This window comes from Mustela nivalis (assembly GCF_964662115.1).
Source record: "Mustela nivalis genome assembly, chromosome: 9".
Lineage (NCBI taxonomy): Eukaryota > Metazoa > Chordata > Mammalia > Carnivora > Mustelidae > Mustela > Mustela nivalis.
The window spans coordinates 103,612,288-103,640,082 of record NC_139028.1 but is presented as its reverse complement, the minus strand read 5'-3'; the positions used below and the strand labels follow the sequence as shown (position 1 = coordinate 103,640,082).

Below are 27,795 nucleotides of genomic sequence, written 5' to 3'. Positions count from 1 at the left end.
ACTTTAAGAAGTTACAAACACCTAATTATTATGCTCTGAGAGAGGAAAGCTAAAGACATGGCAAATATATTCATGGATACGAAAATAAGATGTTGCATTATGCCTCCATCAGAAAGGATGAATACCCAACTTTTGTAGCAACGTGGACAGGACTGGAAGAGATTATGCTGAGTGAAATAAGTCAAGCAGAGAGAGTCAATTATCATATGGTTTCACTTATTTGTGGAGCATAACAAATAACATGGAGGACAAGGGGAGATGGAGAGAAGGGAGTTGAGGGAAATTGGAAGGGGAGGTGAACCATGAGAGACTATGGACTCTGAAAAACAACCTGAGGGCTTTGAAGGGGCAGGGGGTAGGAGGTTGGAGGAACCAGGTGGTGGGTATTGGAGAGGGCACGTATGGCATGGAGCACTGGGTGTGGTGCAAAAATAATGAATACTGTTACGCTAAAAAAATTTTAAAAAAATTTTAAAAAGAAAGAAAAGAAATACAAAACCCAATAACAAACAAAAAAAATTTTTAAATCAGAAGGGAGTTAAGTGAGAGTTGATTAAACTCAGGTCAGGAAAAAATAAAATAAAAAGACAAAAAAATCATGTCAGAAATGAAAATTAAATTACCAAAAGGAGAAGAGTCTAATTAAAATATAATAAAGAGCATGAAAGTAAATCAGATAATCAAAGGAAATAAAATGACACTTTAAAGAAGTTAGGGGAACCTGGGTGGCCAGTCAGTAAAGCACCCAACTCTTGATCTTATCTCAGGTCATGATCTCAGGGTCATGAGATCAAGCCCCACATCAGGCTCCTTGCTCAACACAGAGTCTGCTTGAGATTCTCTCACTCCCTTCCCCGACCTCATTCTCTATAAATAAATAAATAAATAAATAGGTAAATTCTTTAAAAATAAAAAGTTAAGGGACACATGGGTGGCTCAGTGGGTTAAAGCCTCTGCTTTCGGCTCAGGTCATGGTCCCAGGGTCCTGGGATCGAGCCCCGCATTGGGCTCTCTGCTCAGCAGGGAGCCTTCTTCCCTTCCTCTCTCCGCCTGCTTCTCTGCCTACTTGTGATCTGTCAAATAAATAAATAAAATCTTTAAAAATAAATAAATAAATAAATAAAAAGTTAAAAGGGCCAAAAAAGAGGGGTGGAAATGGTAGTTAGACCAAGGAGGCTTAACACACATATAATTGATGTTCAAAAAAAAAATCAAAACAATAAAATAGAACAAATATTTAGAACTACAATCCAACAAGTCAGGAAATGACAGATGCTGGCGAGGATGCGGAGAAAGGGGAACCCTCCCACACTGTTGGTGGGAATGCAAGCTGATGCAGCCACTCTGGAAAACAGCATGGAGGTTCCTCAAAATGTTGAAAATAGAACTGCCCTATGACCCAGCAATTGCACTATTGGGTATTTACCCTAAAGATACAAACGTAGTGATCCAAAGGGGCATGTGCACCCGAATGTTTATAGCAGCAATGTCCACAATAGCCAAACTATGGAAAGAACCTAGATGTCCATCAACAGATGAATGGATCAAGAAGATGTGGTATATATACACAATGGAATACTATGCAGCCATCAAAAGAAATGAAATCTTGCCATTTGCAACAACATGGATGGAACTAGAGCGTATCATGCTTAGTGAAATAAGTCAAGCAGAGAAAGACAACTATCATATGATCTCCCTGATATGAGGAAGTGGTGATGCAACATGGGGGCTTAAGTGGGTAGAAGAAGAATCAATGAAACAAGATGGAATTGGGAGGGAGACAAACCATAAGTAACTCTTAATCTCACAAAACAAACTGAGGGTTGCTGGGGGGAGGGGGTTTGGGAGAAGGGGGTGGGATTATGGACATTGGGGAGGGTATGTGCTTTGGTGAGTGCTGTGAAGTGTGTAAACCTGGTGATTCACAGACCTGTACCCCTGGGGTTAAAAATATATGTTTATAAAAAATAAAAAATTTAAAAAAAAGAACTACAATCCAAAAAATATTTTATAAATTTAAGAACACCTAAGGCTACACATTGAAAGGATCCACTGGGTACCAGGAGAAATTAACAGATCAATCAACCTAAGATGTATCCTAGTAATACTATTAGACATTGAGTATAAAGAAAGAAATCCTCAGGAACTCTAGGCAAAATTATGACATAACTTACAAAAACAAAAGACTTGTAGTGGCATTCAACTTCCCAAAAACAATACAAAGCAAGGCAACTGTGTAGCAGCATTTTCAACAATATTAAGAAAGTAAAAGCCAGAATATTATACTTAGCCAAGCTGTCTTTCAATAAACAAAGTTTTGATCAGGTAATAACCCAAAAATACTGTACCTAAGCATCCTTTCTGAAAAATCTACTATATAATGAGTTTCATTGGGAAAACTTCAATAAAAGGACAGTCAGTTCTATCAGGTCTTTCTTTTTCATGTTTTTCCAAGACTTTGTTGTTAGGTGCATATGCTATTAAGATTATTATGTCTTCTTGGTGAACTGATCCATCTATCATCTATGTAATATCCCTCTCTATCTCTTTGTCCTAAAGTCTGTTTTCTCTGATACCAATATATTTGCTCTAGCTTTTATTGATTAGTGCATTTATTTTGTATCTTTTTCCATAACTTTACTCCTAATATATGTATGTCTTCATATTTGAAAAAATGCCTTACAAGCAAGAAAAGTTTGGGTTTGGTATCTTATACAATTTAAATATTTTTTATATAATTTTTTATTTTTTATAAACATATATTTTTATCCCCAGGGGTACAGGTCTGTGAATCACCAGGTTTACACACTTCACAGCACTCACCAAAGCACATACCCTCCCCAATGTCCATAATCCCACCCCCTTCTCCCAAACCCCCTCCCCCCAGCAACCCTCAGTTTGTTTTGTGAGATTAAGAGTCATTTATGGTTTGTCTCCCTCCCAATCCCAGATTCTTTCATTTATTCTTCTCGTACCCACTTAAGTGTTTAAGTTATTACATTGAGTGTACATATTGACTGGTTTAATTCAAACATCTATAATATAATATATATTATATGTTAAATGTTACTGTTTTCTGTAGGTTCCATTGTATTTTGTTATCTTATTCCTCATTCTCTGCCTAATTTTGAATTAGTGCATTTTTATGATTCCATTTTACCTTACTACATATTATTTGTTTCCTTTTAAAATATTTTAGTGGTTGCTAACATATAATATATGTATGCATACACAATATTACAGAGACTATATTATATAACATATTGTGTCTTTCATTTATTACCATCTACCATTAAGTACTTTTATGCAACTTCATACAGTCTAAGAACCATATAGCACTACACTTCCAATTCCTGCTTCCCATTTCCTGTGACATTTTCATATAATTTACTTTTGCATATACTACAAACCTATAACACATTGCTCCTACTTTTGCCTTAAAAATCACTTAAGAGTGGGGCACTTCAGTGGCTCTGTGGGTTAAGTCTCTACCTTTGGCTCAGGTCATGATCTCAGGATCCTGGGATCAAGCCCTGCATTGGGCTCTCTGCTCAGTAGGGAGCCTGCATCCCCCTCTCTCTCTGCCTGCTTCTCTGCCTACTTGTGATCTCTCTGTCAAATAAATAAATAAAATCTTTTTTTTAAATCACTTGAGAGGGATGCCTGGGTGCCTCAGTTGGCTGAGCCGCTGCCTTCGGCTCAGGTCATGATTCCAGGGTCCTGGGATCTAGTCCCCACATCAGACCCCTTGCTTCACAGGGAGCCTGCTTCTCTCTCCGCCTCTGCCTTTTACTCTGCCTGCTTGTGCACATGCTCTCACACTCTCTCTCTCTCTCTGATAAATAATAAAATCTTTTAAAAAATTATTTAAGAGCAACTAAAATAAAAAAATATAATCCTTTATATTTACCCTTTTTTAAAACCATTCTGAAGCTCTTTACTTATTCATATATATTCAACTTTCAATCAAATAACATATTATATTGAAAGATAGCAGGAGTAGAGGACCCTATTTCAACCAGTTCCCTGAATTGAGCTGGATATCTATCAGACAACTCTGAATACCCACAAAATCAGCCTGAGATGTAAGAAGGTATATCCATATCTCTACAAACAAAATATCTCCAGCAATTTGTTTCAAGACATGAGGCAGGGTGTGGGAGGCAGGTGCATAATTCTGGGGGCAGATTTTGGAAGATAAATATAAGGGGGAGGGATCCTCCAGGATCCTGTACTGCCTGAGTGCAAAAGGCTCCCACACTGGACACTGGGCACAGACTCCCAGACTGCTAGCAGTGGGGATAAGACTTTAGGGTAATCCTCCAGACTGAAACCTGGAGTTGTGGGGGCACATGTTCAAACTGGGGGCAGCTGGCAATTTAGAAGCACAAAGGGCAGAGATGTGCCTGGGCTGGGAGTGCTGGGCTGGGAGTGCTGCTGTGGGATGCACAACCCAGGACACTGTGGGTTTTAGTAGCACAGACAAAAACAGAGTCAGTGTGGCCTGAAGGGTTCTCTGGAGAACAGACTGCAAACTTTCTGTTCTGAGACAGAAGTTTGGATACAGTCACTCCTGCTCTGACTCTTGAAAGAGATGTGTAAAGCTCCAAGGAAAGTCGCCAGAGAACAGCCCCCCCGCCCCCACCAAACAGGGTTGCCTGAGTAACAACACCACAGACTCCTCCCCTAAAAGACAGTCTGGAAGAACAAGAGGCTGACAACCCTAAGATCCTTATAACAGGTGCATCTTACTTCAGTTGTCGTCAATAATCTGGACTCTGTACATTTCCTCAACCAACCCTCAACAGAATGACTAAGAGGAAGAACTCCCAACACAGGAAAAATTCAGAGACTATGACCTCTGCCACAGAACTAATGGATACGGATAAAAGCAAGATGTCAGAAATAGACTTCAGGGTAACAGTTATGCAGACAATACCTAAGATGGAGAAAACCATTAATGACAACAGGTTCTCTAAGGGCAGAAATGAGAGCTGATCTGGCAGAACTTAAAAATTCTATCAATGAGATCCAATCCAATCTAGATAGTCTAATAGCTGGGTTAATGAGGCAGAAGAATGAATTAGTGATCTAGAAGACAAACATAGAAAAGAGGGAATAGGAAAAGGCCTGGAATAAACAGCTTAAAATCCATGAAAACAGAATCAGAGAAATAAATGATGTCATGAAATGTTCCAATGTCAGAATTATTGGGATCCTGCAGGGGAGGGGGGAGGACTAGAAGATACATTTAAGCAAATCATAGCTGAGAACTTCCCTAATCTGGATATGAAATAAACATTCGTGTCCTAGAGGCAGAGAGGTCCCCTCCCAAGATCAAGGTGAACAGACTGACGCCCAAGCATATAATAGTTAAACTCACAAATCTTAAAACCAAGGAATCCTAAGAATTTTAAGAGCAAGTAGAGGGAAAGAGACTCCTTACATAAAGAGATAGAAACATCAGAATAACATCAGACCTGTCCACAAAGATCAGGCAAGCCAGAAAGGGCTGACAAGACATATTCAGTGTACTAAATGAGAAGAATATGTAGCCAAGAATACTTTTTCTGGCAAGGCTGTCATTTAGAATGGATGGAGAGATAAAGAGCTTCCAAGACCTTCAGAAATTGAAAGAATATGCGACCAGTAAGCTGTCCTGGCAAGAAATATTAAGGGGGGGTTCTATAAAAGGAGAAAGACCCCAAAAGTGATATAAAACAGAAATTTACAGAGACAATCTATAGAAACAAGGACTTTGCAGGCAACATGATGACAATTAATCATATTTTTCAATAATCACTCTCAATGTGAATGGCCTAAATCCTCTCATAAAACAGGATGGGTTGCAGATTGGATAAAAAGACAGGACCCATTCATATGTTGTCTACAAGAGACTAATTTGGAAAGATACATCCAGACTGAAAGTGAAGGGGTGGAGAACCAGCTTTCATGCCAACAGACCTCAAAAGAATGCTGTCATAGCAATTCTTTATCAGACAAATTAGATTTTAAGCTAAAGACTATGGTTAGAGATACAGAAGGACACTGTATCATTCTTAGAGGGTCTATCCTACAAGACCTAACAATTGTAAATATCTATCCCCCCAACAGGGGAGCAGCCAACTACATAAACCAACTTTTAACCAAAATAAGAAGACATATTTATAATAATATATAGATAGTAGGAGACCTGAACACGCCACTCTCAGCAGTAGACAGACCATCTAAGCAGAAAATCAACAAAGGAACAAGAGCTTTGAATGACACACTGAACCAGGTGGACTTCATAGATATATACAAAACATTCTACCCTAAAACAACAGAATGCTCTTTCTTCTCAAGTACACATGGAACTTTCTCCAGGATAGACAACATACTGAGTCACAAATCAGGTCTCAACTGATACCAGAAGACTGAGATTATTCCCTGCATTTTCTCTGCATATGTGGCCTGCATATTCTCAGGCCACAGTGCTTTGAAACTGGAACTCAATCACAAGAAAAAGTTTGGAGAGAAATTCAAACACTTGGAAGCTAAAGACCATCCTGCTCAAGAATGTTTGGGTCAAGCAAGAAATCAAAGAGGAGCTTAACTCATGGAAACCAATGAGAATGAAAACACATCAGTCCAATTCCTATGGAATATGGCAAAGGCAGTCCTAACAGGAAGTATATAGCCATCCAAACCTCACACACACAAAAAAAAAAAAAGAATCACAGAAAAACCCCAAAAGCATTAACTATCTTTACACTTTAAACAACTAGAGAATCATCAACAAACCAGAAATAATGCAGTAGAACACATTAACAAAACTAGAAGCTGGTTCTTTGAAAGAATTAATAAGATCAATAAACTGCTATCCAGTCTTATCCAAAAGAAAACAGAAAGAACCCAAATTAAGAAAATTATGAATGAAAGGGAAGAGATCATGACTGCCACTAAGGAAATAGAAACAATCATCAGAAATTATTATCAACAGATATATACCAATAAGTTAAGCAACCTGAAAGAAATGGATGTATTCCTGGAAACCTATAAACTACCAAGGCTGAAACAGGAAGAAATTGACAAACAGTCAAAGAAGAAATAATACCTACTCTCCTGAAGTTGTTTCAAAAAATAGAAACAGAAGGAAAACTTCCAGACTCTTTTTATGAAGCCAGCATTACCTTGGTCCCTGAACCAGGCAAGGACCCCATCAAAAAGGAGAATTTCAGACCAATATCCCTGATGAATATGGATGCCAAAATTCTCAAAAAAAAGATCCTAGCTAATGGGATCCAACAGTACATTAAAAGGATTATCCATCAGGACCAGGTGGGATTATCACTGCGATGCAAGGTAGTTCAACATTTGCAAAATCAATCAATGTGATAGAATACATAAAAAAAGAAGAGAAAAGAACCACATGGTGCTCTCAATTGATGCAGAAAAAGCATTTGACAAAATACAACATCCTTTCCTGATTAAAACACTTTGAGTATAGGAATAAAGGAAACATTCCTCAATTTCATAAAATCCATCTATGAAAAACCAACAATGAATATCATTCTCAATGACGAAAAGCTGAGAGCCTTTCCCTTAAGATCAGGAATACAACAAGGATGCCCACTCTTGCCACTATTGTTCAGCATAGCACTATAAGGCCTAGCAACAACAATAAGACAACCAAAAGAAATCAAAGATATTTGAAGATTTTAATTATTTATTTTTTTAAGATTTTATTTATTTATTTGACAGACAGAGATCACAAGCAGGCAGAGAGGCAGGTAGAGAGAGGAAGGAAAGCAGGCTCCTTGCTGAGCAGAAAGCCTGATGTGGGTCTCAATCCCAGGACTCCGGTATCATGACCTGAGCTGAAGCTGCTGGGTATCATGACCCACTGAGCCACCCAGGTGCCCCAAGATTTTATCTATTTTTTAAATTTTTTTATTTATTTATTTGAGAGAGAGCAAGAGAGAGAGAGTGTGTGTGTGTGCATAAGTGGGGAAGGGGCAGAGGGAGAAGCAGGCTTCCCACTGAGCAGGGATCCCAATGCAGGGCTGGATCCCAGGACTCCAGGATCATGACTTGAGCACAAGACAGATGCTTAACCGACTGAGCCACCCAGTACCCCTATGCATTCACTATGTTAATTATCACACCAACTCAGTGAGCCAAGAACTATTTATCCCTATTTTACAGATTAAGACAATGATTAAATAGCTAAACTAATTGGTTAAAGGCACACAGCCAGCACTGGTGTGCCTAGGGATTGACAATTCAGCTCTATCTGATTTGGTGATTTTAACCAGTATTCTACACTAGACAATAGGTAGTCTGAAGCCAGACCATCTAGAGAGATTCATAAACCAGTAAATCTCATTTCCTTTCTCCTTCTCTCTCTCTCCTTCTTACAAAATTTATTGAGTACCTAACATATGGGCCTGGCACTGGGTCAAGTCTTGAGGAATGGTCTCTGTATTTAAGGGACACAATCTATTGGGGAGACACACACACATTCTAAAAGACAGGGATTTTAAATAGTATGATAAAAACAAACAGAGGACATCTACAGGGATCAGGAAATCCCTCTACTGCAGACTTTTAGAAAGCCACCTCTCTTCATCAAGTTCAAAAGCTCTGCACAGCAAAGGAAACAGTACACAAAACAAAGAGGCAACCCATGGAATGGGAAAAGATATTTGCAAATGACAGTACACACAAAATGTTGATATCCAGGATCTATAAAGAACTCATCAAACTCAATACACACAAAACAGACAATCATATCAAAAAATGGGCAGAAGGTATAAACAGATACCTCTCCAATGAAGACATACAAATGGCTATCAGACACATGAAAAAATGTTCATCATCACTAGCCCTCAGGGAGATTCAAATTAAAACCACATTGAGATATCACCTTACACCAGTTAGAATGGCCAAAATTAGCAAGAGAGGAAACAACCTGTGTTGGAAAGGATGTGGAGAAAGGGGAACCCTCTTACACTGTTGGTGGGAATGCAAGTTGGTGCAGCCACTTTGGAGAGCAGTGTAGAGATTCCCCCAAGAAATTAAAAATAGAGATTCTCTAAGACCCTGCAATTGCACTCCTGGGTATTTTCCCCAAAGATACAGATGTAGTGAAAAGAAAAGCCATCTGTACCCCAATGTTTATAGGAGCAATGGCCATGGTCGCCAAACTGTGGAAAGAACCAGATGCCCTTCAACAGATGAATGGTTAAGGAAGATGTGGTCCATATACACTATGGAGTATTCTGCCTCCATCAGAAAGGATGAATAACCAACTTTTGTATCAACATGGACAGGACTGGAAGAAATTATGCCAAGTGAAATAAGTCAAGCAGAGAGAGTCAATGATCATATGGTTTCCCTTATTTGTGGAGCATAAAAAATAGCAGGGGGACAAGGGGAGATGGAGAGGAGAAGGGAGTTGAGGAAAATTGGAAGGGGAGGTGAACCATGAGAGACTATGGACTCTGGAAAACAATCTGAGGGTTTTGAAGGGGTGGGGGGGTGGGAGGTTGGGGAACCAGGTGGTGGGTACTAAAGAGGGCACGGATTGCATGGAGCACTGGGTGTGGTGCAAAAACAATAAATACTGTTATTCTGAAAAGAAATTTTAAAAATAGAAAAAGAAAAAGAAAAATTAAATTGAAAAAAAAGCCACCTCAAGTACAGATCCTTAACCTCTTTGGTTAGGTTTATTCCCAGATATCTTATGGTTCTTGGTGCTGTAGTAAATGGAATCGATTCTCTAATTTCCCTTTCTGTATTTTTATTGTTTGTGTATAAGAAAGCCACTGATTTCTGTACATTGACTTTGTATCCTGCCACGTTGCTGAATTGCTATATGAGTTTTAGTAGTTTGGGGGTGAAGTCTTTTGGGTTTTCCATATAAAGAATCATGTCATCTGCAAAGAGAGAGAGTTTGACTTCTTCATTACCAATTTGGATACCTTTTATTTCTCTTTGTTGTCTGACTGCTGTTGCTAGGTCTTCTAATACTATGTTGAACAAGAGTGGTGAAAGTGGGCATCCTTGTCGTGTTCCTGATCTCAACGAAAAGACTGCAAGCTTTTTCCCACTGATGATGATATTGGCTGTGGGTCTTTCATAGATAGATTTGGTGAAGTTCAGGAATGTTCCCTCTATCCCTGTACTTTGAAGCGTTTTAATCAGGAATGGATGTTGGATTTTGTCAAATGCTTTTTCTGCATCAATTGAGAGGACCATGTGGTTCTTCTCTCTTATTAATTTGTTCTATCACATTGATTAATTTGCGAATGTTGAACCATCCTTGTAGCCCAGGAATGAATCCCACCTGGTCATGGTGGATAATCTTTTTAATGTGCTGTTGGATCCTGTTTGCTAGGATCTTGTGGAGAATCTTAGCATCCATATTCATCAGTGATATTGGTCTGAAAATCTCCTTTTTGGTAGGGTCTTTGCCTGGTTTGGAGATCAGGGTAATGCTGGCTTCATAGAAAGAGTCAGGAAGTTTTCCTTCTGCTTCAATTTTTTGAAACAGCTTCAGGAGAATAGGTGTTACTTCTTCTTTGAAAGGTTGGTAGAATTCCCCAGGGAATCCATCAGGTCCTGGGCTCTTATTTTTTTTTTTTTTTAAAGATTTTATTTATTTATTTGACAGAGAGAAATCACAAGTAGTCAGAGAGGCAGGCAGAGAGAGAGAGAGGGAAGCAGGCTCCCTGCTGAGCAGAGAGCCCGATGCGGGACTCGATCCCAGGACCCTGAGATCATGACCCGAGCCGAAGGCAGCGGCCCAACCCACTGAGCCACCCAGGCGCCCCGCCTGGGCTCTTATTTTTTGGGAGGTTTTTGATCACCGCTTCAATCTCGTTACTAGATATTGGTCTGTTCAGGTTGTCAATTTCTTTCTGGTTCAATTTTGGGAGTTTATAGATTTCCAGGAATGCATCCATTTCATCTAGGTTGCTTAGCTTATTGGCATATAACTATTGATAATAACTTCTGATGATTGTTTCTACTTCTTTGGTGTTCGTTGTGATCTTTCCCTTTTCATTCATAATTTTATGTATTTGAGCTTTCTCTCTTTTCTTTTGGATTAGTGTCGCCAATGGTTTATTGATCTTATTGATTCTTTCAAAAAACCAGCTTCTCCTTTCATTGATACGTTCTACTTTATCTCTGGTTTCTACCTCATCCATCTCAGTTCTAATCTTGATTATTTCTCTTCTTATGTGTGGAGTTGGTTTGATTTGTTGTTGATTCTCCAGTTCTTTAAGGTGTAGAGACAGCTGCTGTATTCTGGATTTTTCAATTTTTTTTTTATTTCCATTTTCTTTTTTTTTTTAATTTTCAGCATAACAGTATTCATTATTTTTGCACCACACCCAGTGCTCCATGCAATCCATGCCCTCTATAATACCCACCACCTGGAACCCCGACCTCCCACCCCCCGCCCCTTCAAAACCCTCAGATTGTTTTTCAGAGTCCATAGTCTCTCATGGTTCACCTCCCCTTCCAATTTACCCCAACCCCCTTCTCCTCCCTATCTCCCCATGTCCTCCATGCTATTTGTTATGCTCCACAAATAAGTGAAACCATAAGATAATTGACTCTCTCTGCCTGACTTGTTTCACTCAGCATACTCTCTTCCAGTCCCGTCCATGTTGCTACAAAAGTTGGGTATTCGTTCTTTCTGATGGAGGCATAATACTCCATAGTGTATATGGACCACATCTTCCTTATCCATTCATACATTGAAGAGCATCTTGGTTATTTCCACAGTTTGGTGACCATGGTCTTTGCTACTGTGAACATCGGGGTACAGATGGCCCTTCTTTTCACTACATCTGTATCTTTGGGGTAAATACCCAGTAGTGCAATGGCAGGGTCATAGGGATGTTCTATTATTAATTTCTTGAGGAATCTCCACACTGTTCTCCAAAGTGGCTGCACCAACTTGCATTCCCACCAACAGTGTAAGAAGGTTTCCCTTTCTCCACATCCTCTCCAACACATGTTGTTTCCTGTCTTGCTAATTTGGGCCATTCTAACTGGTGTAAGGTGATATCTCAATGTAGTTTTAATTTGAATCTCCCTGAGGGCTAGTGATGATGAACATTTTTTCATGTGTCTGATAGCCATTTATATGTCTTTATTGGAGAAGTGTCTCTTCATATCTTCTGCCCATTTTTTGATATGATTGTCTGTTTTATGTGTGTTGAGTTTGAGGAGTTCATTATAGATCCTGGATATCAACCTTTTGTCTGTACTGTCATTTGCAAATATCTTCTCCCATTCCGTGGGTTGCCTCTTTGTTTTCTTGACTGTTTCCTTGGTTGTGCAGAAGCTTTTGATTTTGATGAAGACCCAAAAGTTCATCTTTGCTTTTGTTTCTTTTGCCTTTGGAGACATATCTTGAAAGAAGTTGCTGTGGCTGATATCGAAGAGATTACTGCCTATGTTCTTCTTTAGGATTCTGATGGATTCCTGTCACTCATTGAGGTCTTTTATCCATTTTTAGTTTATCTTTGTGTATGGTGTAACAACAACAAAGGGAAATAAAAGATATCCAAACTGGTAATGAAGAAGTCAAACTCTCTCTCTTTGCAGATGACATGATTCTTTATATGGAAAACCCAAAAGACTTCACCCCCAAACTACTAGAATTCATACAGCAATTCAGCAACGTGGCAGGATACAAAGTTAATGTACAGAAATCAGTAGCTTTCTTATACACTAATAATGAAAATACAGAAATGGAAATTAGAGAATTGATTCCTACAGCACCAAGAACCATAAGATACCTGGGAATAAACCTAACCAAAGAGGTAAAGGATCTGTACTCGAGGAACTACAGAACACTCATGAAATAAATTGAAGAAGACACAAAAAGATGGAAGACCATTAGATGCTCTTGGATCAGAAGAATAAACATTGTTAAATTGTCTATACTGTCCAGAGTAATCTATACTTTTAATGCTATTCCGATCAAAATTCCACCGGTATTCTTCAAAGAGCTGGAGCAAATAATCCTAAAATTTGTATGGAATCAGAAGAGACCCCGAATCGCTAAGGAAATGTTGAAAAACAAAAACAAAACTGGCGGCATCACATTACCTGATTTCAAGATTTACTACAAAGCTGTGATCACCAAGACAGCATGGTACTGGCATAAAAACAGACACATAGACCAGTGAAACAGAGTAGAGAGCCCAGATATGGAACTCAACTCTATGGTCAAATAATCTTCGACAAAACAGAAAAAATAAACAGTGGAAAAATGACAGTCTCTTCAATAAATGGTGCTGGGAAAACTGGACAGCTATATGTAGAAGAATGTAACTCGACCATTCTCTTACACCATACACAAAGATAAACTCAAAATGGATAAAAGACCTCAAAGTGTGACAGGAATCCATCAGAATCCTAAAGGAGAACATAAGCAAAGATGAACTTTTGGGTCTTCATCAAAATCAAAAGCTTCTGCACAGCCAAGGAAACAGTCAGGAAAACAAAGAGGCAACCCACGGAATGGGAGAAGATATTTGCAAATGACAGTATAGACAAAAGGTTGATATCCAGGATCTATAATGAACTCCTCAAACTCAACACACACAAAACAATCATATCAAAAAATGGGCAGAAGATATGGACAGACACTTCTCCAATAAAGACATATAAATGGCTATCAGACACATGAAAAAATGTTCATCATCACTAGCCCTCAGGGAGATTCAAATTAAAACCACATTGAGATATCACCTTACACCAGTTAGAATGGCCCAAATTAGCAAGACAGGAAACAACATGTGTTGGAGAGGATGTGGAGAAAAGGGAACCCTCTTACACTGTTGGTGGGAATGCAAGTTGGTGCAGCCACTTTGGAGAACAGTGTGGAGATTCCTCAAGAAATTAATAATACAACATCCCTATGACCCTGCCATTGCACTCCTGGGTATTTACCCCAAAGATACAGATGTAGTGAAAAGAAGGGCCATCTGTACCCCAATGTTTATAGCAGCAATGGCCACGGTCACCAAACTGTGGAAAGAACCAAGATGCCCTTCAATGTACGAATGGATAAGGAAGATGTGGTCCATATACACTATGGAGTATTATGCCTCCATCAGAAAGAACGAATACCCAACTTTTGTAGCAACACGGACAGGACTGGAAGAGATTATGCTGAGTGAAATAAGTCAAGCAGAGAGAGTCAATTATCATATGGTTTCACTTATGTGTGGAGCATAACAAAATGCATGGAGGACATGGGGAGTTTAAGAGGAGAAGGGAGTTGGGGTAAATTGGAAGGGAAGGTGAACCATGAGAGACTATGGACTCTGAAAAACAATCTGTGGGGTTTGATGTGGTAGTGGAGTGGGAGGTCAGGGTACAAGGTGGTGGGTATTATAGAGGGCACGGATTGCATGGAGCACTGGGTGTGGTGAAAAATAATGAATACTGTTATGCTGAAAATAAATTAATTAATTAAAAAAATATTTTTAAAAAAAGCCACCTCTCTCAAGAAATGTCTGTGGATAAATTTTTTCAGTGAGTCAGCATTTAGTCAAGGCACTGAAATTTAGCATTTGGTGATGCCTAAACTCTCATCATTAGATTTTTGCCTCTGTCCTCATTCTACCACAGATTGAAGGGTACTAATGTATTCTGGTTTGTGAAATAATCCATGTCTAGGCCCAGAACCACATGCCATGGTGACAGTAGAGGGAGGACAGTGAGACAAAGAATCCTACTGAGACCCAGACTCTAGAAGGAGAAATGACAGAGTTTGAATATGCTTTGTCACAGTCTGTTCCATTTTCTGAGATTGTTCCTATCCTGTAGCAGAAACTACTGTTTGGTGACAAGGCCGATGGGTCTTCTAAGAACACAGGACGTCAGGACTCCACTAACTTATCAGAGTACTGGTATCTATCTTCGTGAATTAAGTTTTGTTTGAAGTTAATAAAGGAGCAATTAATATCCCAGAAACATTAAAATAATAAAGAAGATCCCAAAGCTATTATCGATATTTTTTAAATAAATGCCAATGGAAATTGTACATTTATGATATAAAGTAGCCTTGCGTGCTGGGCCCATGATATAAAGTAGCATAGGCTAAGAAAATGTATCAAGGTTGAATCTGTGTTTCATCAATGACTAGTTACATGACCATATATAAAGCTAGTTTAACTTTCTGGGTTTTATTCCTTATGTGAAGAATGGGAATAATTCTACATACTTTATATAACTACAAGAAATAATATGATTAAGTACTTAGACTAGAGCCTAATCCCCAGTACAGCTCTGTGTGATAGAAACATTATACAAGCAGGAAAGGATGCTGTATTTTGTCAAATGCTTGTTCTGCATCTATTGAGAAGACCATGTGATTCTTGTGTGTTCCCTTATTTATGTGTTCTATCACATTGATTGATTTGCAAAGGTTGAACCACCCTTGCATCCCAGGGATAAATCCCACTTGGTCATGATGAAAGCCACACTGTCATTTTAAATGTTTTGGTAGCTACATAAAAGATCAAAACAAGTAGGTAGGATTGATTCTAATAAAATTTAATAATATATTATTTAACCCAATATGTCCAAATTTTATTATATCATAATATTTTACATTGCTTTAGGTTTTTTATTTCAATAAAATGAAATAATTTAAATAAAACCAAAACTTCAGTTTCTTAGTCCCTCTGTACACAGTTCAAGTACACAGTAGCCACAGTGCACTACCCTAGCACATGGAGCAGACATTGTAAGCACCCACCTAAGCACTGTATGGAGAGACAGGAGCAAAACATGGTTCCAACAAACCAGGAATGGGTTAATATCAAGCAACTCCTGGTAATTTTGTTAGATGTGGTTGAGCCTTTCGTTCACATGAGAATATTTGGGATGGCCACCGCCGTCCTCGTTAGTATAATGGTGAGTATCCCCGCCTGTCACATGAGACTATTCCCCAGAAATACAGAAAATGAAGCATGTAGTGGTTAAAATGGCATGATGACTGGGAATGACACTAAAATACCCTGGCAAAAAGATGAAGAAGAGGGAGGGATGATGCAAATGTAGTACAATATAGATCATTTTTTAATCTGAGTGATCAATATATTAGAGTTTATACTACTGTTATCTCCATTGTGTATATATTTGAAAATTTTCACCATAAAATGTCTTAAGTACTGGTAACCTAGTTAGAAAATGAGAGGGCATAATTACTGGGTGCTTACTATATGTCGGGCTAGGTTTGGTATTTAAAATAGCTCTCTTGAAGCAGTCAGTAGTGTTTCCATTTGAAGGATGAAGAAATTGAAGTTTAAATGAATTGTCAAACTTATGAGAGTAGTATTTGTATTCAGGCAATACAAAGATAAAGATACACATTGTCTCCCCTTCACACATCTTTTGGTTCAAAGGTATACAGGGATAATGAAACAAAGAAACTGCATTCAATAGCAATGATCCATCACAATGAAATGATCATCCCAAAGTCCATGACATAGGCCAAAGCAAAGGAGACCCTGGTATGCATGTAGCAGTTATACCAAATGACCAAAGTAACTGGGTCTCTATCAATGTACGTAACTTGTCCCAGAACTCACAGTTGGTCATTGTTAAGATCTAAAAGATCTAAACCTACTTGAGAGTCAATTCATTTCCATATTTTATAACAACTAATGTCAACTAGGATCTGAAGCCTTAGCATCTTGAAGATGGTAGTCCCTTTTCCTGAAGACTCTATACATATTTCCCAACTTTTAGACATATAAGAAGGGACAAAGAGTGAAGTTCTGGAATAATCAAAAATATGACAAAGCCAGCCAGTCAGGAATTTGGGAGCCCAAGGAGTCTCATAAAAAGGTAATTACATCCTGGGTTTGACTTAAAGTGCACATTTTAAGACTTATATATATATATGATCACAAATGTGTATGTGTGTGTGCTTACTTTTGTAGATTCCATACACCAACTGGAAAATGGATGAAAAGCATCCTCAGATGAAGAGACTAGAGGTTGCCACTTGGAACCTTGATTTAACACAGAGATTTAATTTAAATTCTGGTGCAACAATAAATTCTGTCAGACAACTGACACTTAAGAAGAGAGCCAAGACTACAAGACTATCCCTAAATCCGTTCAAAGCCTGTCAGTTCTTTTTTTTTTTCCCCTTTCTTTCTCTCTGTCTTTCTGTCTCTCTGTATGTCTCTCTCTCTCTCTTCTCCCACCAGCACCTCTATCCCTGGTAATTTTAAGAAACAGACCATTGGGGAAGTTGTGTGCTATGGTGAGCGTTGTGAATTGTGTAAGACTGATGAATCACAAACCTGTACGCCTGAAACAAATAATACATTATATGTTAATTTAAAAAAAAAAAGAGAGAGAGAGACTTTACCCAAACTAGTACCTTAAAGTGAGAAAGAAATTTTGAGAATAATTTTTTTTTTTGCCTTTTTTTTTTTTAATTTATTTTTTATTTTCAGCATAACAGTATTCATTATTTTTCACCACACCCAGTGCTCCATGCAATTCGTGCCCTTTATAATACCCACCACCTAGTACCCCAAACTCCCACCCCCCACCCCTTCAAAATCCTCAGATTGTTTTTCAGAGTCCATAGTCTCTCATGGTTCACCTCCCCTTCCAATTTCCCCCAACTCCCTTCTCCTCTCTAACTCCCCATGTCCTCCATGCTATTTGTTATGCTCCACAAATAAGTGAAACCATATGATAATTGACTCTCTCTGCTTGACTTATTTCACTCAGCATAATAAACTCTTCCAGTCCCATCCATGCTGCTACAAAAGTTGGGTATTTGTCCTTTCTTTTTTTTTTTTTTTTTTCAATAAACATATATTTTTATCCTCAGGGGTACAGGTCTGTGAATCACCAGGTTTACACACTTCACAGCACTCACCAAAGCACATACCCTCCCCAATGTCCATAATCCCACCCCCTTCTCCCAAACCCCCTCCCCCCAGCAACCCTCAGTTTGTTTTGTGAGATTAAGAGTCACTTATGGTTTGTCTCCCTCCCAATCCCATCTTGTTTCATTTATTCTTCTCCTACCCACTTAAGCCTCCATGTTGCATCACCACTTCCTCATATCAGGGAGATCATATGATAGTTGTCTTTCTCCGCTTGACTTATTTCGCTAAGCATGATACGCTCTAGTTCCATCCATGTTGTCGCAAATGGCAAGATTTCATTTCTTTTGATGGCTGCATAGTATTCCATTGTGTATATATACCACATCTTCTTGATCCACTCATCTGTGGATGGACATCTAGGTTCTTTCCATAGTTTGGCTATTGTGGACATTGCTGCTATAAACATTCGGGTGCATGTGCCCCTTTGGATCACTACATTTGTATCTTTAGGGTAAATACCCAATAGTGCAATTGCTGGGTCATAGGGCAGTTCTATTTTCAACAATCTGAGGAACCTCCATGCTGTTTTCCAGAGTGGCTGCACCAGCTTGCATTCCCACCAACAGTGTAGGAGGGTTCCCCTTTCTCCACATCCTCGCCAGCATCTGTCATTTCCTGACTTGTTGATTTTAGCCATTCTGACTGGTGTGAGGTGATATCTCATTGTGGTTTTGATTTGTATTTCCCTGATGCCGAGTGATATGGAGCACTTTTTCATGTGTCTGTTGGCCATCTGGATGTCTTCTTTGCAGAAATGTCTGTTCATGTCCTCTGCCCATTTCTTGATTGGATTATTTGTTCTTTGGGTGTTGAGTTTGCTAAGTTCTTTATAGATTCTGGACACTAGTCCTTTATCTGATATGTCGTTTGCAAATATCTTCTCCCATTCTGTCAGTTGTCTTTTGATTTTGTTAACTGTTTCCTTTGCTGTGCAAAAGCTTTTGATCTTGATGAAATCCCAATAGTTCATTTTTTCCCTTGCTTCCCTTGCCTTTTGCGTTGTTCCTAGGAAGATGTTGCTGCGGCAGAGGTCGAAGAGGTTGCTGCCTGTGTTCTCCTCAAGGATTTTGATGGATTCCTTTCACACATTGAGGTCCTTCATCCATTTTGAGTCTATTTTTGTGTGTGGTGTAAGGAAATGGTCCAATTTCATTTTTCTGCATGTGGCTGTCCAATTTTCCCAACACCATTTATTGAAGAGGCTGTCTTTTTTCCATTGGACATTCTTTCCTGCTTTGTCGAAGATGAGTTGACCATAGATTTGAGGGTCTATTTCTGGGCTCTCTATTCTGTTCCATTGATCTATGTGTCTGTTTTTGTGCCAGTACCATGCTGTCTTGATGATGACAGCTTTGTAATAGAGCTTGAAGTCCGGAATTGTGATGCCACCAACGTTGGCTTTCTTTTTCAATATCCCTTTGGCTATTCGAGGTCTTTTCTGGTTCCATATAAATTTTAACATTATTTGTTCCATTACTTTGAAAAAGATGGATGGTACTTTGATAGGAATTGCATTAAATGTGTAGATTGCTTTAGGTAGCATAGACATTTTCACAATATTTATTCTTCCAATCCAGGAGCATGGAACATTTCTCCATTTCTTTGTGTCTTCCTCAATTTCTTTCATGAGTACTTTATAGTTTTCTGAGTATAGATTCTGTGTCTCTTTGGTTAGGTTTATTCCTAGGTATCTTATGGTTTTGGATGCAATTGTAAATGGGATTGACTCCTTAATATCTCTTTCTTCTGTCTTGCTGTTGGTGTAGAGAAATGCAACTGATTTCTGTGCATTGATTTTATATCCTGACACTTTACTGAATTCCTGTATAAGTTCTAGCAGTTTTGGAGTGGAGTCTTTTGGGTTTTCCACATATAGTATCATATCATCTGCGAAGAGTGATAATTTGACTTCTTCTTTGCCGATTTGGATGCCTTTAATTTCCTTTTGTTGTCTGATTGCTGAGGCTAGGACCTCTAGTACTATGTTGAATAGCAGTGGTGATAATGGACATCCCTGCCGTGTTCCTGACCTTAGTGGAAAAGCTTTCAGTTTTTCTCCATTGAGAATGATATTTGCGGTGGGTTTTTCATAGATGGCTTTGATTATATTGAGGTATGTGCCCTCTATCCCTACACTTTGAAGAGTTTTGATCAGGAAGGGATGCTGTACTTTGTCAAATGCTTTTTCAGCATCTATTGAAAGTATCATATGGTTCTTGTTCTTTCTTTTATTGATGTGTTGTATCACATTGACTGATTTGCGGATGTTGAACCAACCTTGCAGCCCTGGAATAAATCCCACTTGGTCGTGGTGAATAATCTTTTTAATGTACTGTTGAATCCTATTGGCTAGTATTTTGTTGAGTATTTTCGCATCTGTGTTCATCAAGGATATCGGTCTATAGCTCTCTTTTTTGGTGGGATCCTTGTCTGGTTTTGGGATCAAGGTGATGCTGGCCTCATAAAATGAGTTTGGAAGTTTTCCTTCCATTTCTATTTTTTGGAACAGTTTCAGGAGAATAGGAATTAGTTCTTCTTTAAATGTTTGGTAGAATTCCCCCGGGAAGCCATCTGGCCCTGGGCTTTTGTTTGTTTGGAGATTTTTAATGACTGTTTCAATCTCCTTACTGGTTATGGGTCTGTTCAGGCTTTCTATTTCTTCCTGGTTCAGTTGTGGTAGTTTATATGTTTCTAGGAATGCATCCATTTCTTCCAGATTGTCAAATTTATTGCCGTAGAGTTGCTCATAGTATGTTCTTATAATAGTTTGTATTTCTTTGGTGTTAGTTGTGATCTCTCCTCTTTCATTCATGATTTTATTTATTTGGGTCCTTTCTCTTTTCTTTTTGATAAGTCGGGCCAGGGGTTTATCAATTTTATTAATTCTTTCAAAGAACCAGCTCCTACTTTCGTTGATTTTTTCTATTGTTTTTTTGGTTTCTATTTCATTGATTTCTGCTCTGATCTTTATGATTTCTCTTCTCCTGCTGGGCTTAGGTTTTCTTTCTTGTTCTTTCTCCAGCTCCTTTAGGTATAGGGTTAGGTTGTGTACCTGAGACCTTTCTTGTTTCTTGAGAAAGGCTTGTACCGCTATATATTTTCCTCTCAGGACTGCCTTTATTGTGTCCCACAGATTTTGAACCGTTGTATTTTCATTATCATTTGTTTCCATGATTTTTTTCAATTCTTCTTTAATTTCCCGGTTGACCCATTCATTCTTTAGAAGGATACTGTTTAGTCTCCATGTATTTGGGTTCTTTCCAAACTTCCTTTTGTGGTTGAGTTCTAGCTTTAGAGCATTGTGGTCTGAAAATATGCAGGGAATGATCCCAATCTTTTGATACCTGTTGAGTCCTGATTTAGGACCGAGGATGTAATCTATTCTGGAGAATGTTCCATGTGCACTAGAGAAGAATGTGTATTCTGTTGCTTTGGGATGAAATGTTCTGAATATATCTGTGATGTCCATCTGGTCCAGTGTGTCGTTTAAGGCCTTTATTTCCTTGCTGATCTTTTGCTTGGATGACCTGTCCATTTCAGTGAGGGGAGTGTTAAAGTCCCCTACTATTATTGTATTGTTGTTGATGAGTTTCTTTGATTTTGTTATTAATTGGTTTATATAGTTGGCTGCTCCCACGTTGGGGGCATAGATATTTAAAATTGTTAAATCTTCTTGTTGGACAGACCCTTTGAGTATGATATAGTGTCCTTCCTCATCTCTTATTATAGTCTTTGGCTTAAAATCTAATTGATCTGATATAAGGATTGCCACTCCTGCTTTCTTCTGATGTCCATTAGCATGGTAAATTCTTTTCCACCCCCTCACTTTAAATCTGGAGGTGTCTTCGGGCTTAAAATGAGTTTCTTGGAGGCAACATATAGATGGGTTTTGTTTTTTTATCCATTCTGATACCCTGTGTCTTTTGACAGGGGCATTTAGCCCATTCACATTCAGGGTAACTATTGAGAGATATGAATTTAGTGCCATTGTATTGCCTGTAAGGTGACTGTTATTGTATATGGTCTCTGTTCCTTTCTGATCTACCACTTGTAGGCTCTCTCTTTGCTTAGAGGACCCCTTTCAATATTTCCTGTAGAGCTGGTTTGGTATTTGCAAATTCTTTCAGTTGTTGTTTGTCCTGGAAGCTTTTAATCTCTCCTTCTATTTTCAATGATAGCCTAGCTGGATATAGTATTCTGGGCTGCATGTTTTTCTCGTTTAGTGCTCTAAAAATATCATGCCAGCTCTTTCTGCCCTGCCAGGTCTCTGTGGATAAGTCAGCTGCCAATCTAATATTTTTACCATTGTATGTTACAGACTTCTTTTCCCGGGCTGCTTTCAGGATTTTCTCTTTGTCACTGAGACTTGTAAATTTTACTATTAGGTGACGGGGTGTGGGCCTGAGAATAATTTTTTTTAAATAACAATGTTGTGATACTATGTGCCCAAATCTAATTATCCTTCTTGGTTTTTTTTTTTTTTTTCCTATAGGTAAAGTCAAACTGTATTTCTCTCGTGAAATTCCCAGGTTCCATGGAAAATAATGTTACTGAATTTATCTTCATGGGTCTTTCCCAAAATTAGAAAGTACAACAACTATGCTTCTTTTTGTTATTATTCTTTTATATGATCCTCATGACTGGAAATTTTCTCATTATAATGACCACTCAAAGGAGTCCAAATCTCAACTCTCCAATGTACTTCTTCCTTAGCTTCCTATCCTTTGTGGACAAAGGCTATTCCTCTGTTACAGCCCCCAAGCTGATTGTTGATTCCCAAGCCAAAGTCAAGAGCATCTCTTTTGTCGGTTGTACGGTGCAGCTTTTTTTCTGCCATGTCTTTGGCTGCACAGAGATCTTAATTCTCACACTGATGGCCTATGACAGGTATGTGGCTATCTGTAAGCCTCTATGCTATATGACCATCATGGATCGAAAGGTCTGCTCCATACTGGTGGTAACCTGCTGGTTAGGAGGGTTTGTGCATTCCTTTATCCAGACCATCCTCACTGTACAATTGCCTTTCTGTGACCCCAACCTGATTGACCACTATTTCTGTGATGTCCACCCTTTACTGAAGCTAGCTTGCACAGACACATATGTGGTAGGGCTCATTGTGATAGCCAACAGTGGCATGATGTCCCTGAGCTACTTTGTCATTCTTGTAGGCTCTTACATTGTCATCTTGCTTTCCTTTAAGAAAAAAAAAAAAAAAAGACTCATTCATCAGACGGAGGCACAAGGCCCTGTCCACATGTGCTTCCCACATTATGGTGATCTTGTTTTTGACCCCTGCCTCTTCATCTACCTAAGGCCTTCCACCACTTTTACTGAGGACAAGATGGTGGCTGTGTTCTATACCATCATTACACCCATGTTAAACCCCCTGACCTATACCCTGAGAAACATGGAAATGAAAAATGCCATGAAGAGACTGTGGATGGAAAACTTGTTGGTAAGAAATAAGAGAGACTCTGGTATGAAACTCAATGGGATTGCTATAGCCTCAGATGTACCAGTTTCCACATGAGTTGCTGGGAACAAGTCAACCATCATCCCTTAAACCTTATCCCATGAGAAACAATACAATATAGCATAGTTCTGCATTTGAAGTCTAAAGACCTAGCTTGAAGGGCCTATTCTACTAGTTACTAGTAGTCTGACGTTAGGCAAAGAGATATACTCATCACCCTGAGTGGATTAAATGTTTCTGCAGAGAACTCTGACACCTAAACACAGTCCATTACATAATGTATAGTAAGTACTGTTGCCTCTGAGTAATAACTCTAACTGATGTGGAATGTCAGGCATATGTATTCTAATAAGGTAATATAAATAAATAATATCAAAATATTGGAATGATATTAAAACATAAAGGAATGATACCAAAAACAAATGTTGACATTGATCTTGCTATCCTTTGTCTGGTCTGTTTTAAATCTTATTTTAAAATGCAGATAACTACATTTCCTACCACTTCCCAGGGTTATATAGAGAATTACATGAGGTGAAATTGAAAGTAAACACATTTTGTCAATGGTAAGGATCTCTGAAAGCCAACAAGGCTTGCATCCATGAGACCCCAAAATTATAGCAAAGAAACAATTAATGGGCTCATGAGAACACAATGAGGCTATTTCCCCAAGCCTCAGCCAGAGGAAGCAGACAGAAATGTCTATCTCCAAGTCTTTCCTGAAAGAGGCTTATCTGTATACTTTAAAAGCTGATGCTTAAGCATCAGGCTTCTAATTTAGCCCAGTAGGGCCTGACTGCAATCTTCCCCAGAAACCAAGAAGGTCACTGGACACCATTTCCACCTTCACCCACTGGCCCATTCCAAGTCATCAGTGTCTCCCTGGCAGGAGCTTATACACATATCTGGTACCCAGGTTTTTAGGCTGCTCCCCAGAATATGCCCCCTTCCACCACCTGACTCTGGTGGGCAGTGGAGCTTGAATTCACTGGTCCCATTGGACTACATCAAACAATGAAACTCTTCTTAACCAGCTAGCCCCAAGAAATGCCCACTTCCCAACCTTTCCCTGAAAGAGGCTTATTTCCTTCCTCTAAAGTTGCTGCCTGAGGATATAGTTTTCAATCTGTTTCCTGGAGCTGATGAGATCTTCCCTTTTGGGACACTTATAGGTCTTGGCACACACTCGTCTACTGAAGGCTACTAAACACAAAGAAAGCATCCTGCACACAGGTTTGCGAAACGACCAAAAGCTCAGGCCAGACTGAATGATTAGGTTCATTCTCTACAAAACACCACTTCATCAAGACTAGGAGAGGTGGGGCGCCTGGGTGGCTCAGTGGGTTGAGCCTCTGCCTTCGGCTCAGGTCATAATCTCAGAGTTCTGGGATTGAGTCCCCTATCGGGCTCTTTGCTCGGCATGGAGCCTGCTTCCTCCTCTCTCTCTCTCTCTCTCTCTCTCTCTGTGCCTACTTGTGATCTCTCTCTGTCAAATAAATAAAATCTTTAAAAAAAAAAAAGACTAGGAGAGGTGACTACATCAAAAACTAACGATATACTACATGTGAGCTAATTGAACATAATAATATAAGTAAACATTTAAGTAAATAAATAAATAAATAATCTTTTAAAAAGTCTAGGAGAGGTGATGGTTTTATCTAATGCACAAAAACCAACAGAGAGTCAAGAAAAACAGAGAAATAGAGGAATGTGTTCCAATCAAAAAAGCAAGATAAAACTCCCGAAACTGGTCATAATGAATGGATTTAAGTGATTTATCTGATAAAGAATTCAGAATATAAAAAATAAATAAATAAATAAATAAATAAATAAAAGAGTTTAGAATAATGTTCATAAATATGATCACCAAGGTTAGGAGAACAATGCATGAACAAAGTGAGATTTTCAAAAAAAATATAAGAAAGTACCAAAGAGAACTCAGAGCTAAAGAATGCAGAAACTGAACTAAAAAATTCAATAGAGGTTAATACGAGACCACATCAAGTAAAACAAAGAATCAGTGAACTCAAAGATAGGGCAGTGGGATTCATTCAAACAGGAGTAAAAAGAAAAAAGAATAAAAAAGAGAGAATATAGCATAAGGGACTTACAGGATATCACTAAAGAGACCAATATTCTCATTACAGGGTTCGCAGAAGAAAAAGAGAGAAATAAAGAGACAGAGTGCTTATTCAAAGAAATAATGAAAACTTCCCTAACCTAAGGGAGGAAATAGACATCCAGACTGAGTAAATTCAGACAGTTCCAAATAAGATGACTCCAAAGAGACCCACACTGAGACACTTTATAATTAAGTTTTCATAAGTTAAAGAATCTTTAAAGCAGCAAGAAAAAAATATCATGTTGCATATTAAGGAACCCTCATTAGGTGATTAGCATATTTTTCACAGAAACTATGCAGTCCAGAAGGGAATGCATGATATATTCAAAGTGCTGAAAGGAAAAAAAAAAAATGCTGGGACGCCTGGGTGGCTCAGTTGGTTGAGCAGCTGCCTTCGGCTCAGGTCATGATCCCAGCATCCTGGGATCGAGTCCCACATCGGGCTCCTTGCTCCGCGGGGAGCCTGCTTCTCCCTCTGACTCTGCCTGCCTCTCTGTCTGCCTGTGCTCACTCGCTCGCTCTCTCTCCCTCTGTCTCTGACAAATAAATAAAATCTTAAAAAAAAAAAAGAAATGTTAAATGGAGCTCTTTAAGCTAAATTGAAAGAACACTAATTAATAACATGAAAGCATAGGAAGGTATAAATCTAACCGGCAAAGGTAAAATACAGTTAAATTCAGAATATTCCAGTGTTGTAACGGTGATAGGTAAATCTCTTATAACTCTAATATGAAGGTTAAAAGACAAAAGTACTAAAAATAATTATAACTACTAAAATTCGTTAATGGATCCACAAGATAAAAAGACGTAAATTGTGACATCAAAAATATAAAATGGGTGAGGATTAAAAATGTAGAGCTTTAATATATATTTGAACTTAAGTTGGTATGAGCTTAAAATAGACTATTATTAATACAAGATGTTTTATGTAAACTTCATGATAACCACAAAATAAAAACTTGTAATGAATACACAAAAGATAAAGAGAAAGGAATCTAAGAACACCATTATAGAAAATCATCACAAAAAAGGAGCAACACAAGAAGAAAGGAAAAAAGAATTACAAAGAGCCAGGAAACAATGAACAAAATGGCAATAGTTAGTCCATACCTACCAATAACTACTCTAAACATAAATGGACTAAGTTATCCAATCAAAGGCATAGAGTGGCTGAATGTATTAAAAAATAAGACCCAACTTTATAAATTGTTTACAAAATTCTCCCTTCAGCTTTTAAAAAAAAAAAATTAGTGTGTTATGTTAGTCACTACACAGACCTAAAGGGAATGGATGGAAAAAATATTCCATGCAAACAGAAACCAAAAGAAAGCAGGGATAGCTATAGTTATATAAATAAAATAGACTTTAAAACAAAGACTTTAATAAAAAACAAAGAAGGTCAGTATACAATGATAAAGAAGATACATTTGTAAGTAGAAGGATCTAAATATATAAAGCAAATATTAAAAGACCTGAAGGGAGAAATAATAATAAAATAATAGTAGGGGATTTCAATACCCCACTTTTATAAATGGAAGATCATCCAGACATAAAATCAATTAGAAAACACTGGAGTTAAACTACATGTTAGACCACCATGACATAACACATTTGCAGAACATTCCACCCAACAGCAAAAGAATACACATTCTTCTCATGGAAACATGGAATATTCCCTAGGACAGATCATATGTGAGACCATGAAACAAGCCTTAATATATTTGAGAAGACTGAAATCATATCAAGCACCTCTCTTGACCACAATGGTATGAAACTAGAAATCAATTATGAGAACTGAAAAATTCACAAATATATGGAGATTAAACAATATGCTACTGAATAGCTAATGGCTCAAAGAAGAAATTAAAAGAGAAATTTTAAAAATATCTTTGAGACTACAAAACAGAAACAGAAACACAACATACCAAAATGTATATGATGTAGCAAATGCACTTCTAAGAGAACTCATAGTGATAAATACCTACCTTAAGAAAACAGAATGATCTCAAATAAACAACCTAACTTTATACCTCAGAAAACTAGAAAAAGAACAAACAACATCCAAAATTAGTAGAAAGAAGGAAGTAATTAAGATCAGAGCAGAAACAAGCGAAATAGATGCTTTAAAAAATAATAGGAAAAGGGGAGTCAAGATGGCGGAGAAGTAGCAGGCTGAGACTACTTCAGCTAGCCGGAGATCAGCTAGATAGCTTATCTAAAGATTGCAAACACCTGAAAAACCATCGGCAGATCGAAGAGAAGAA

At 38.3% G+C, this 27,795-nt stretch overlaps 1 long non-coding RNA gene and 1 pseudogene across 2 annotated transcripts in view; one reads left to right on the top strand and one right to left on the bottom strand.

Moving 5' to 3' along the window:
- LOC309873047 overlaps positions 1 to 27,795 on the bottom strand; it is an 89,587-nt gene that overhangs the window by 45,078 nt on the left and 16,714 nt on the right. The gene's annotated exons all lie outside the window — the stretch shown is intronic.
- Positions 22,633 to 23,466, top strand: LOC309841274 (olfactory receptor 4S2-like; annotated as a pseudogene). The gene has a single exon. The product of its transcript is annotated as an olfactory receptor 4S2-like (transcript).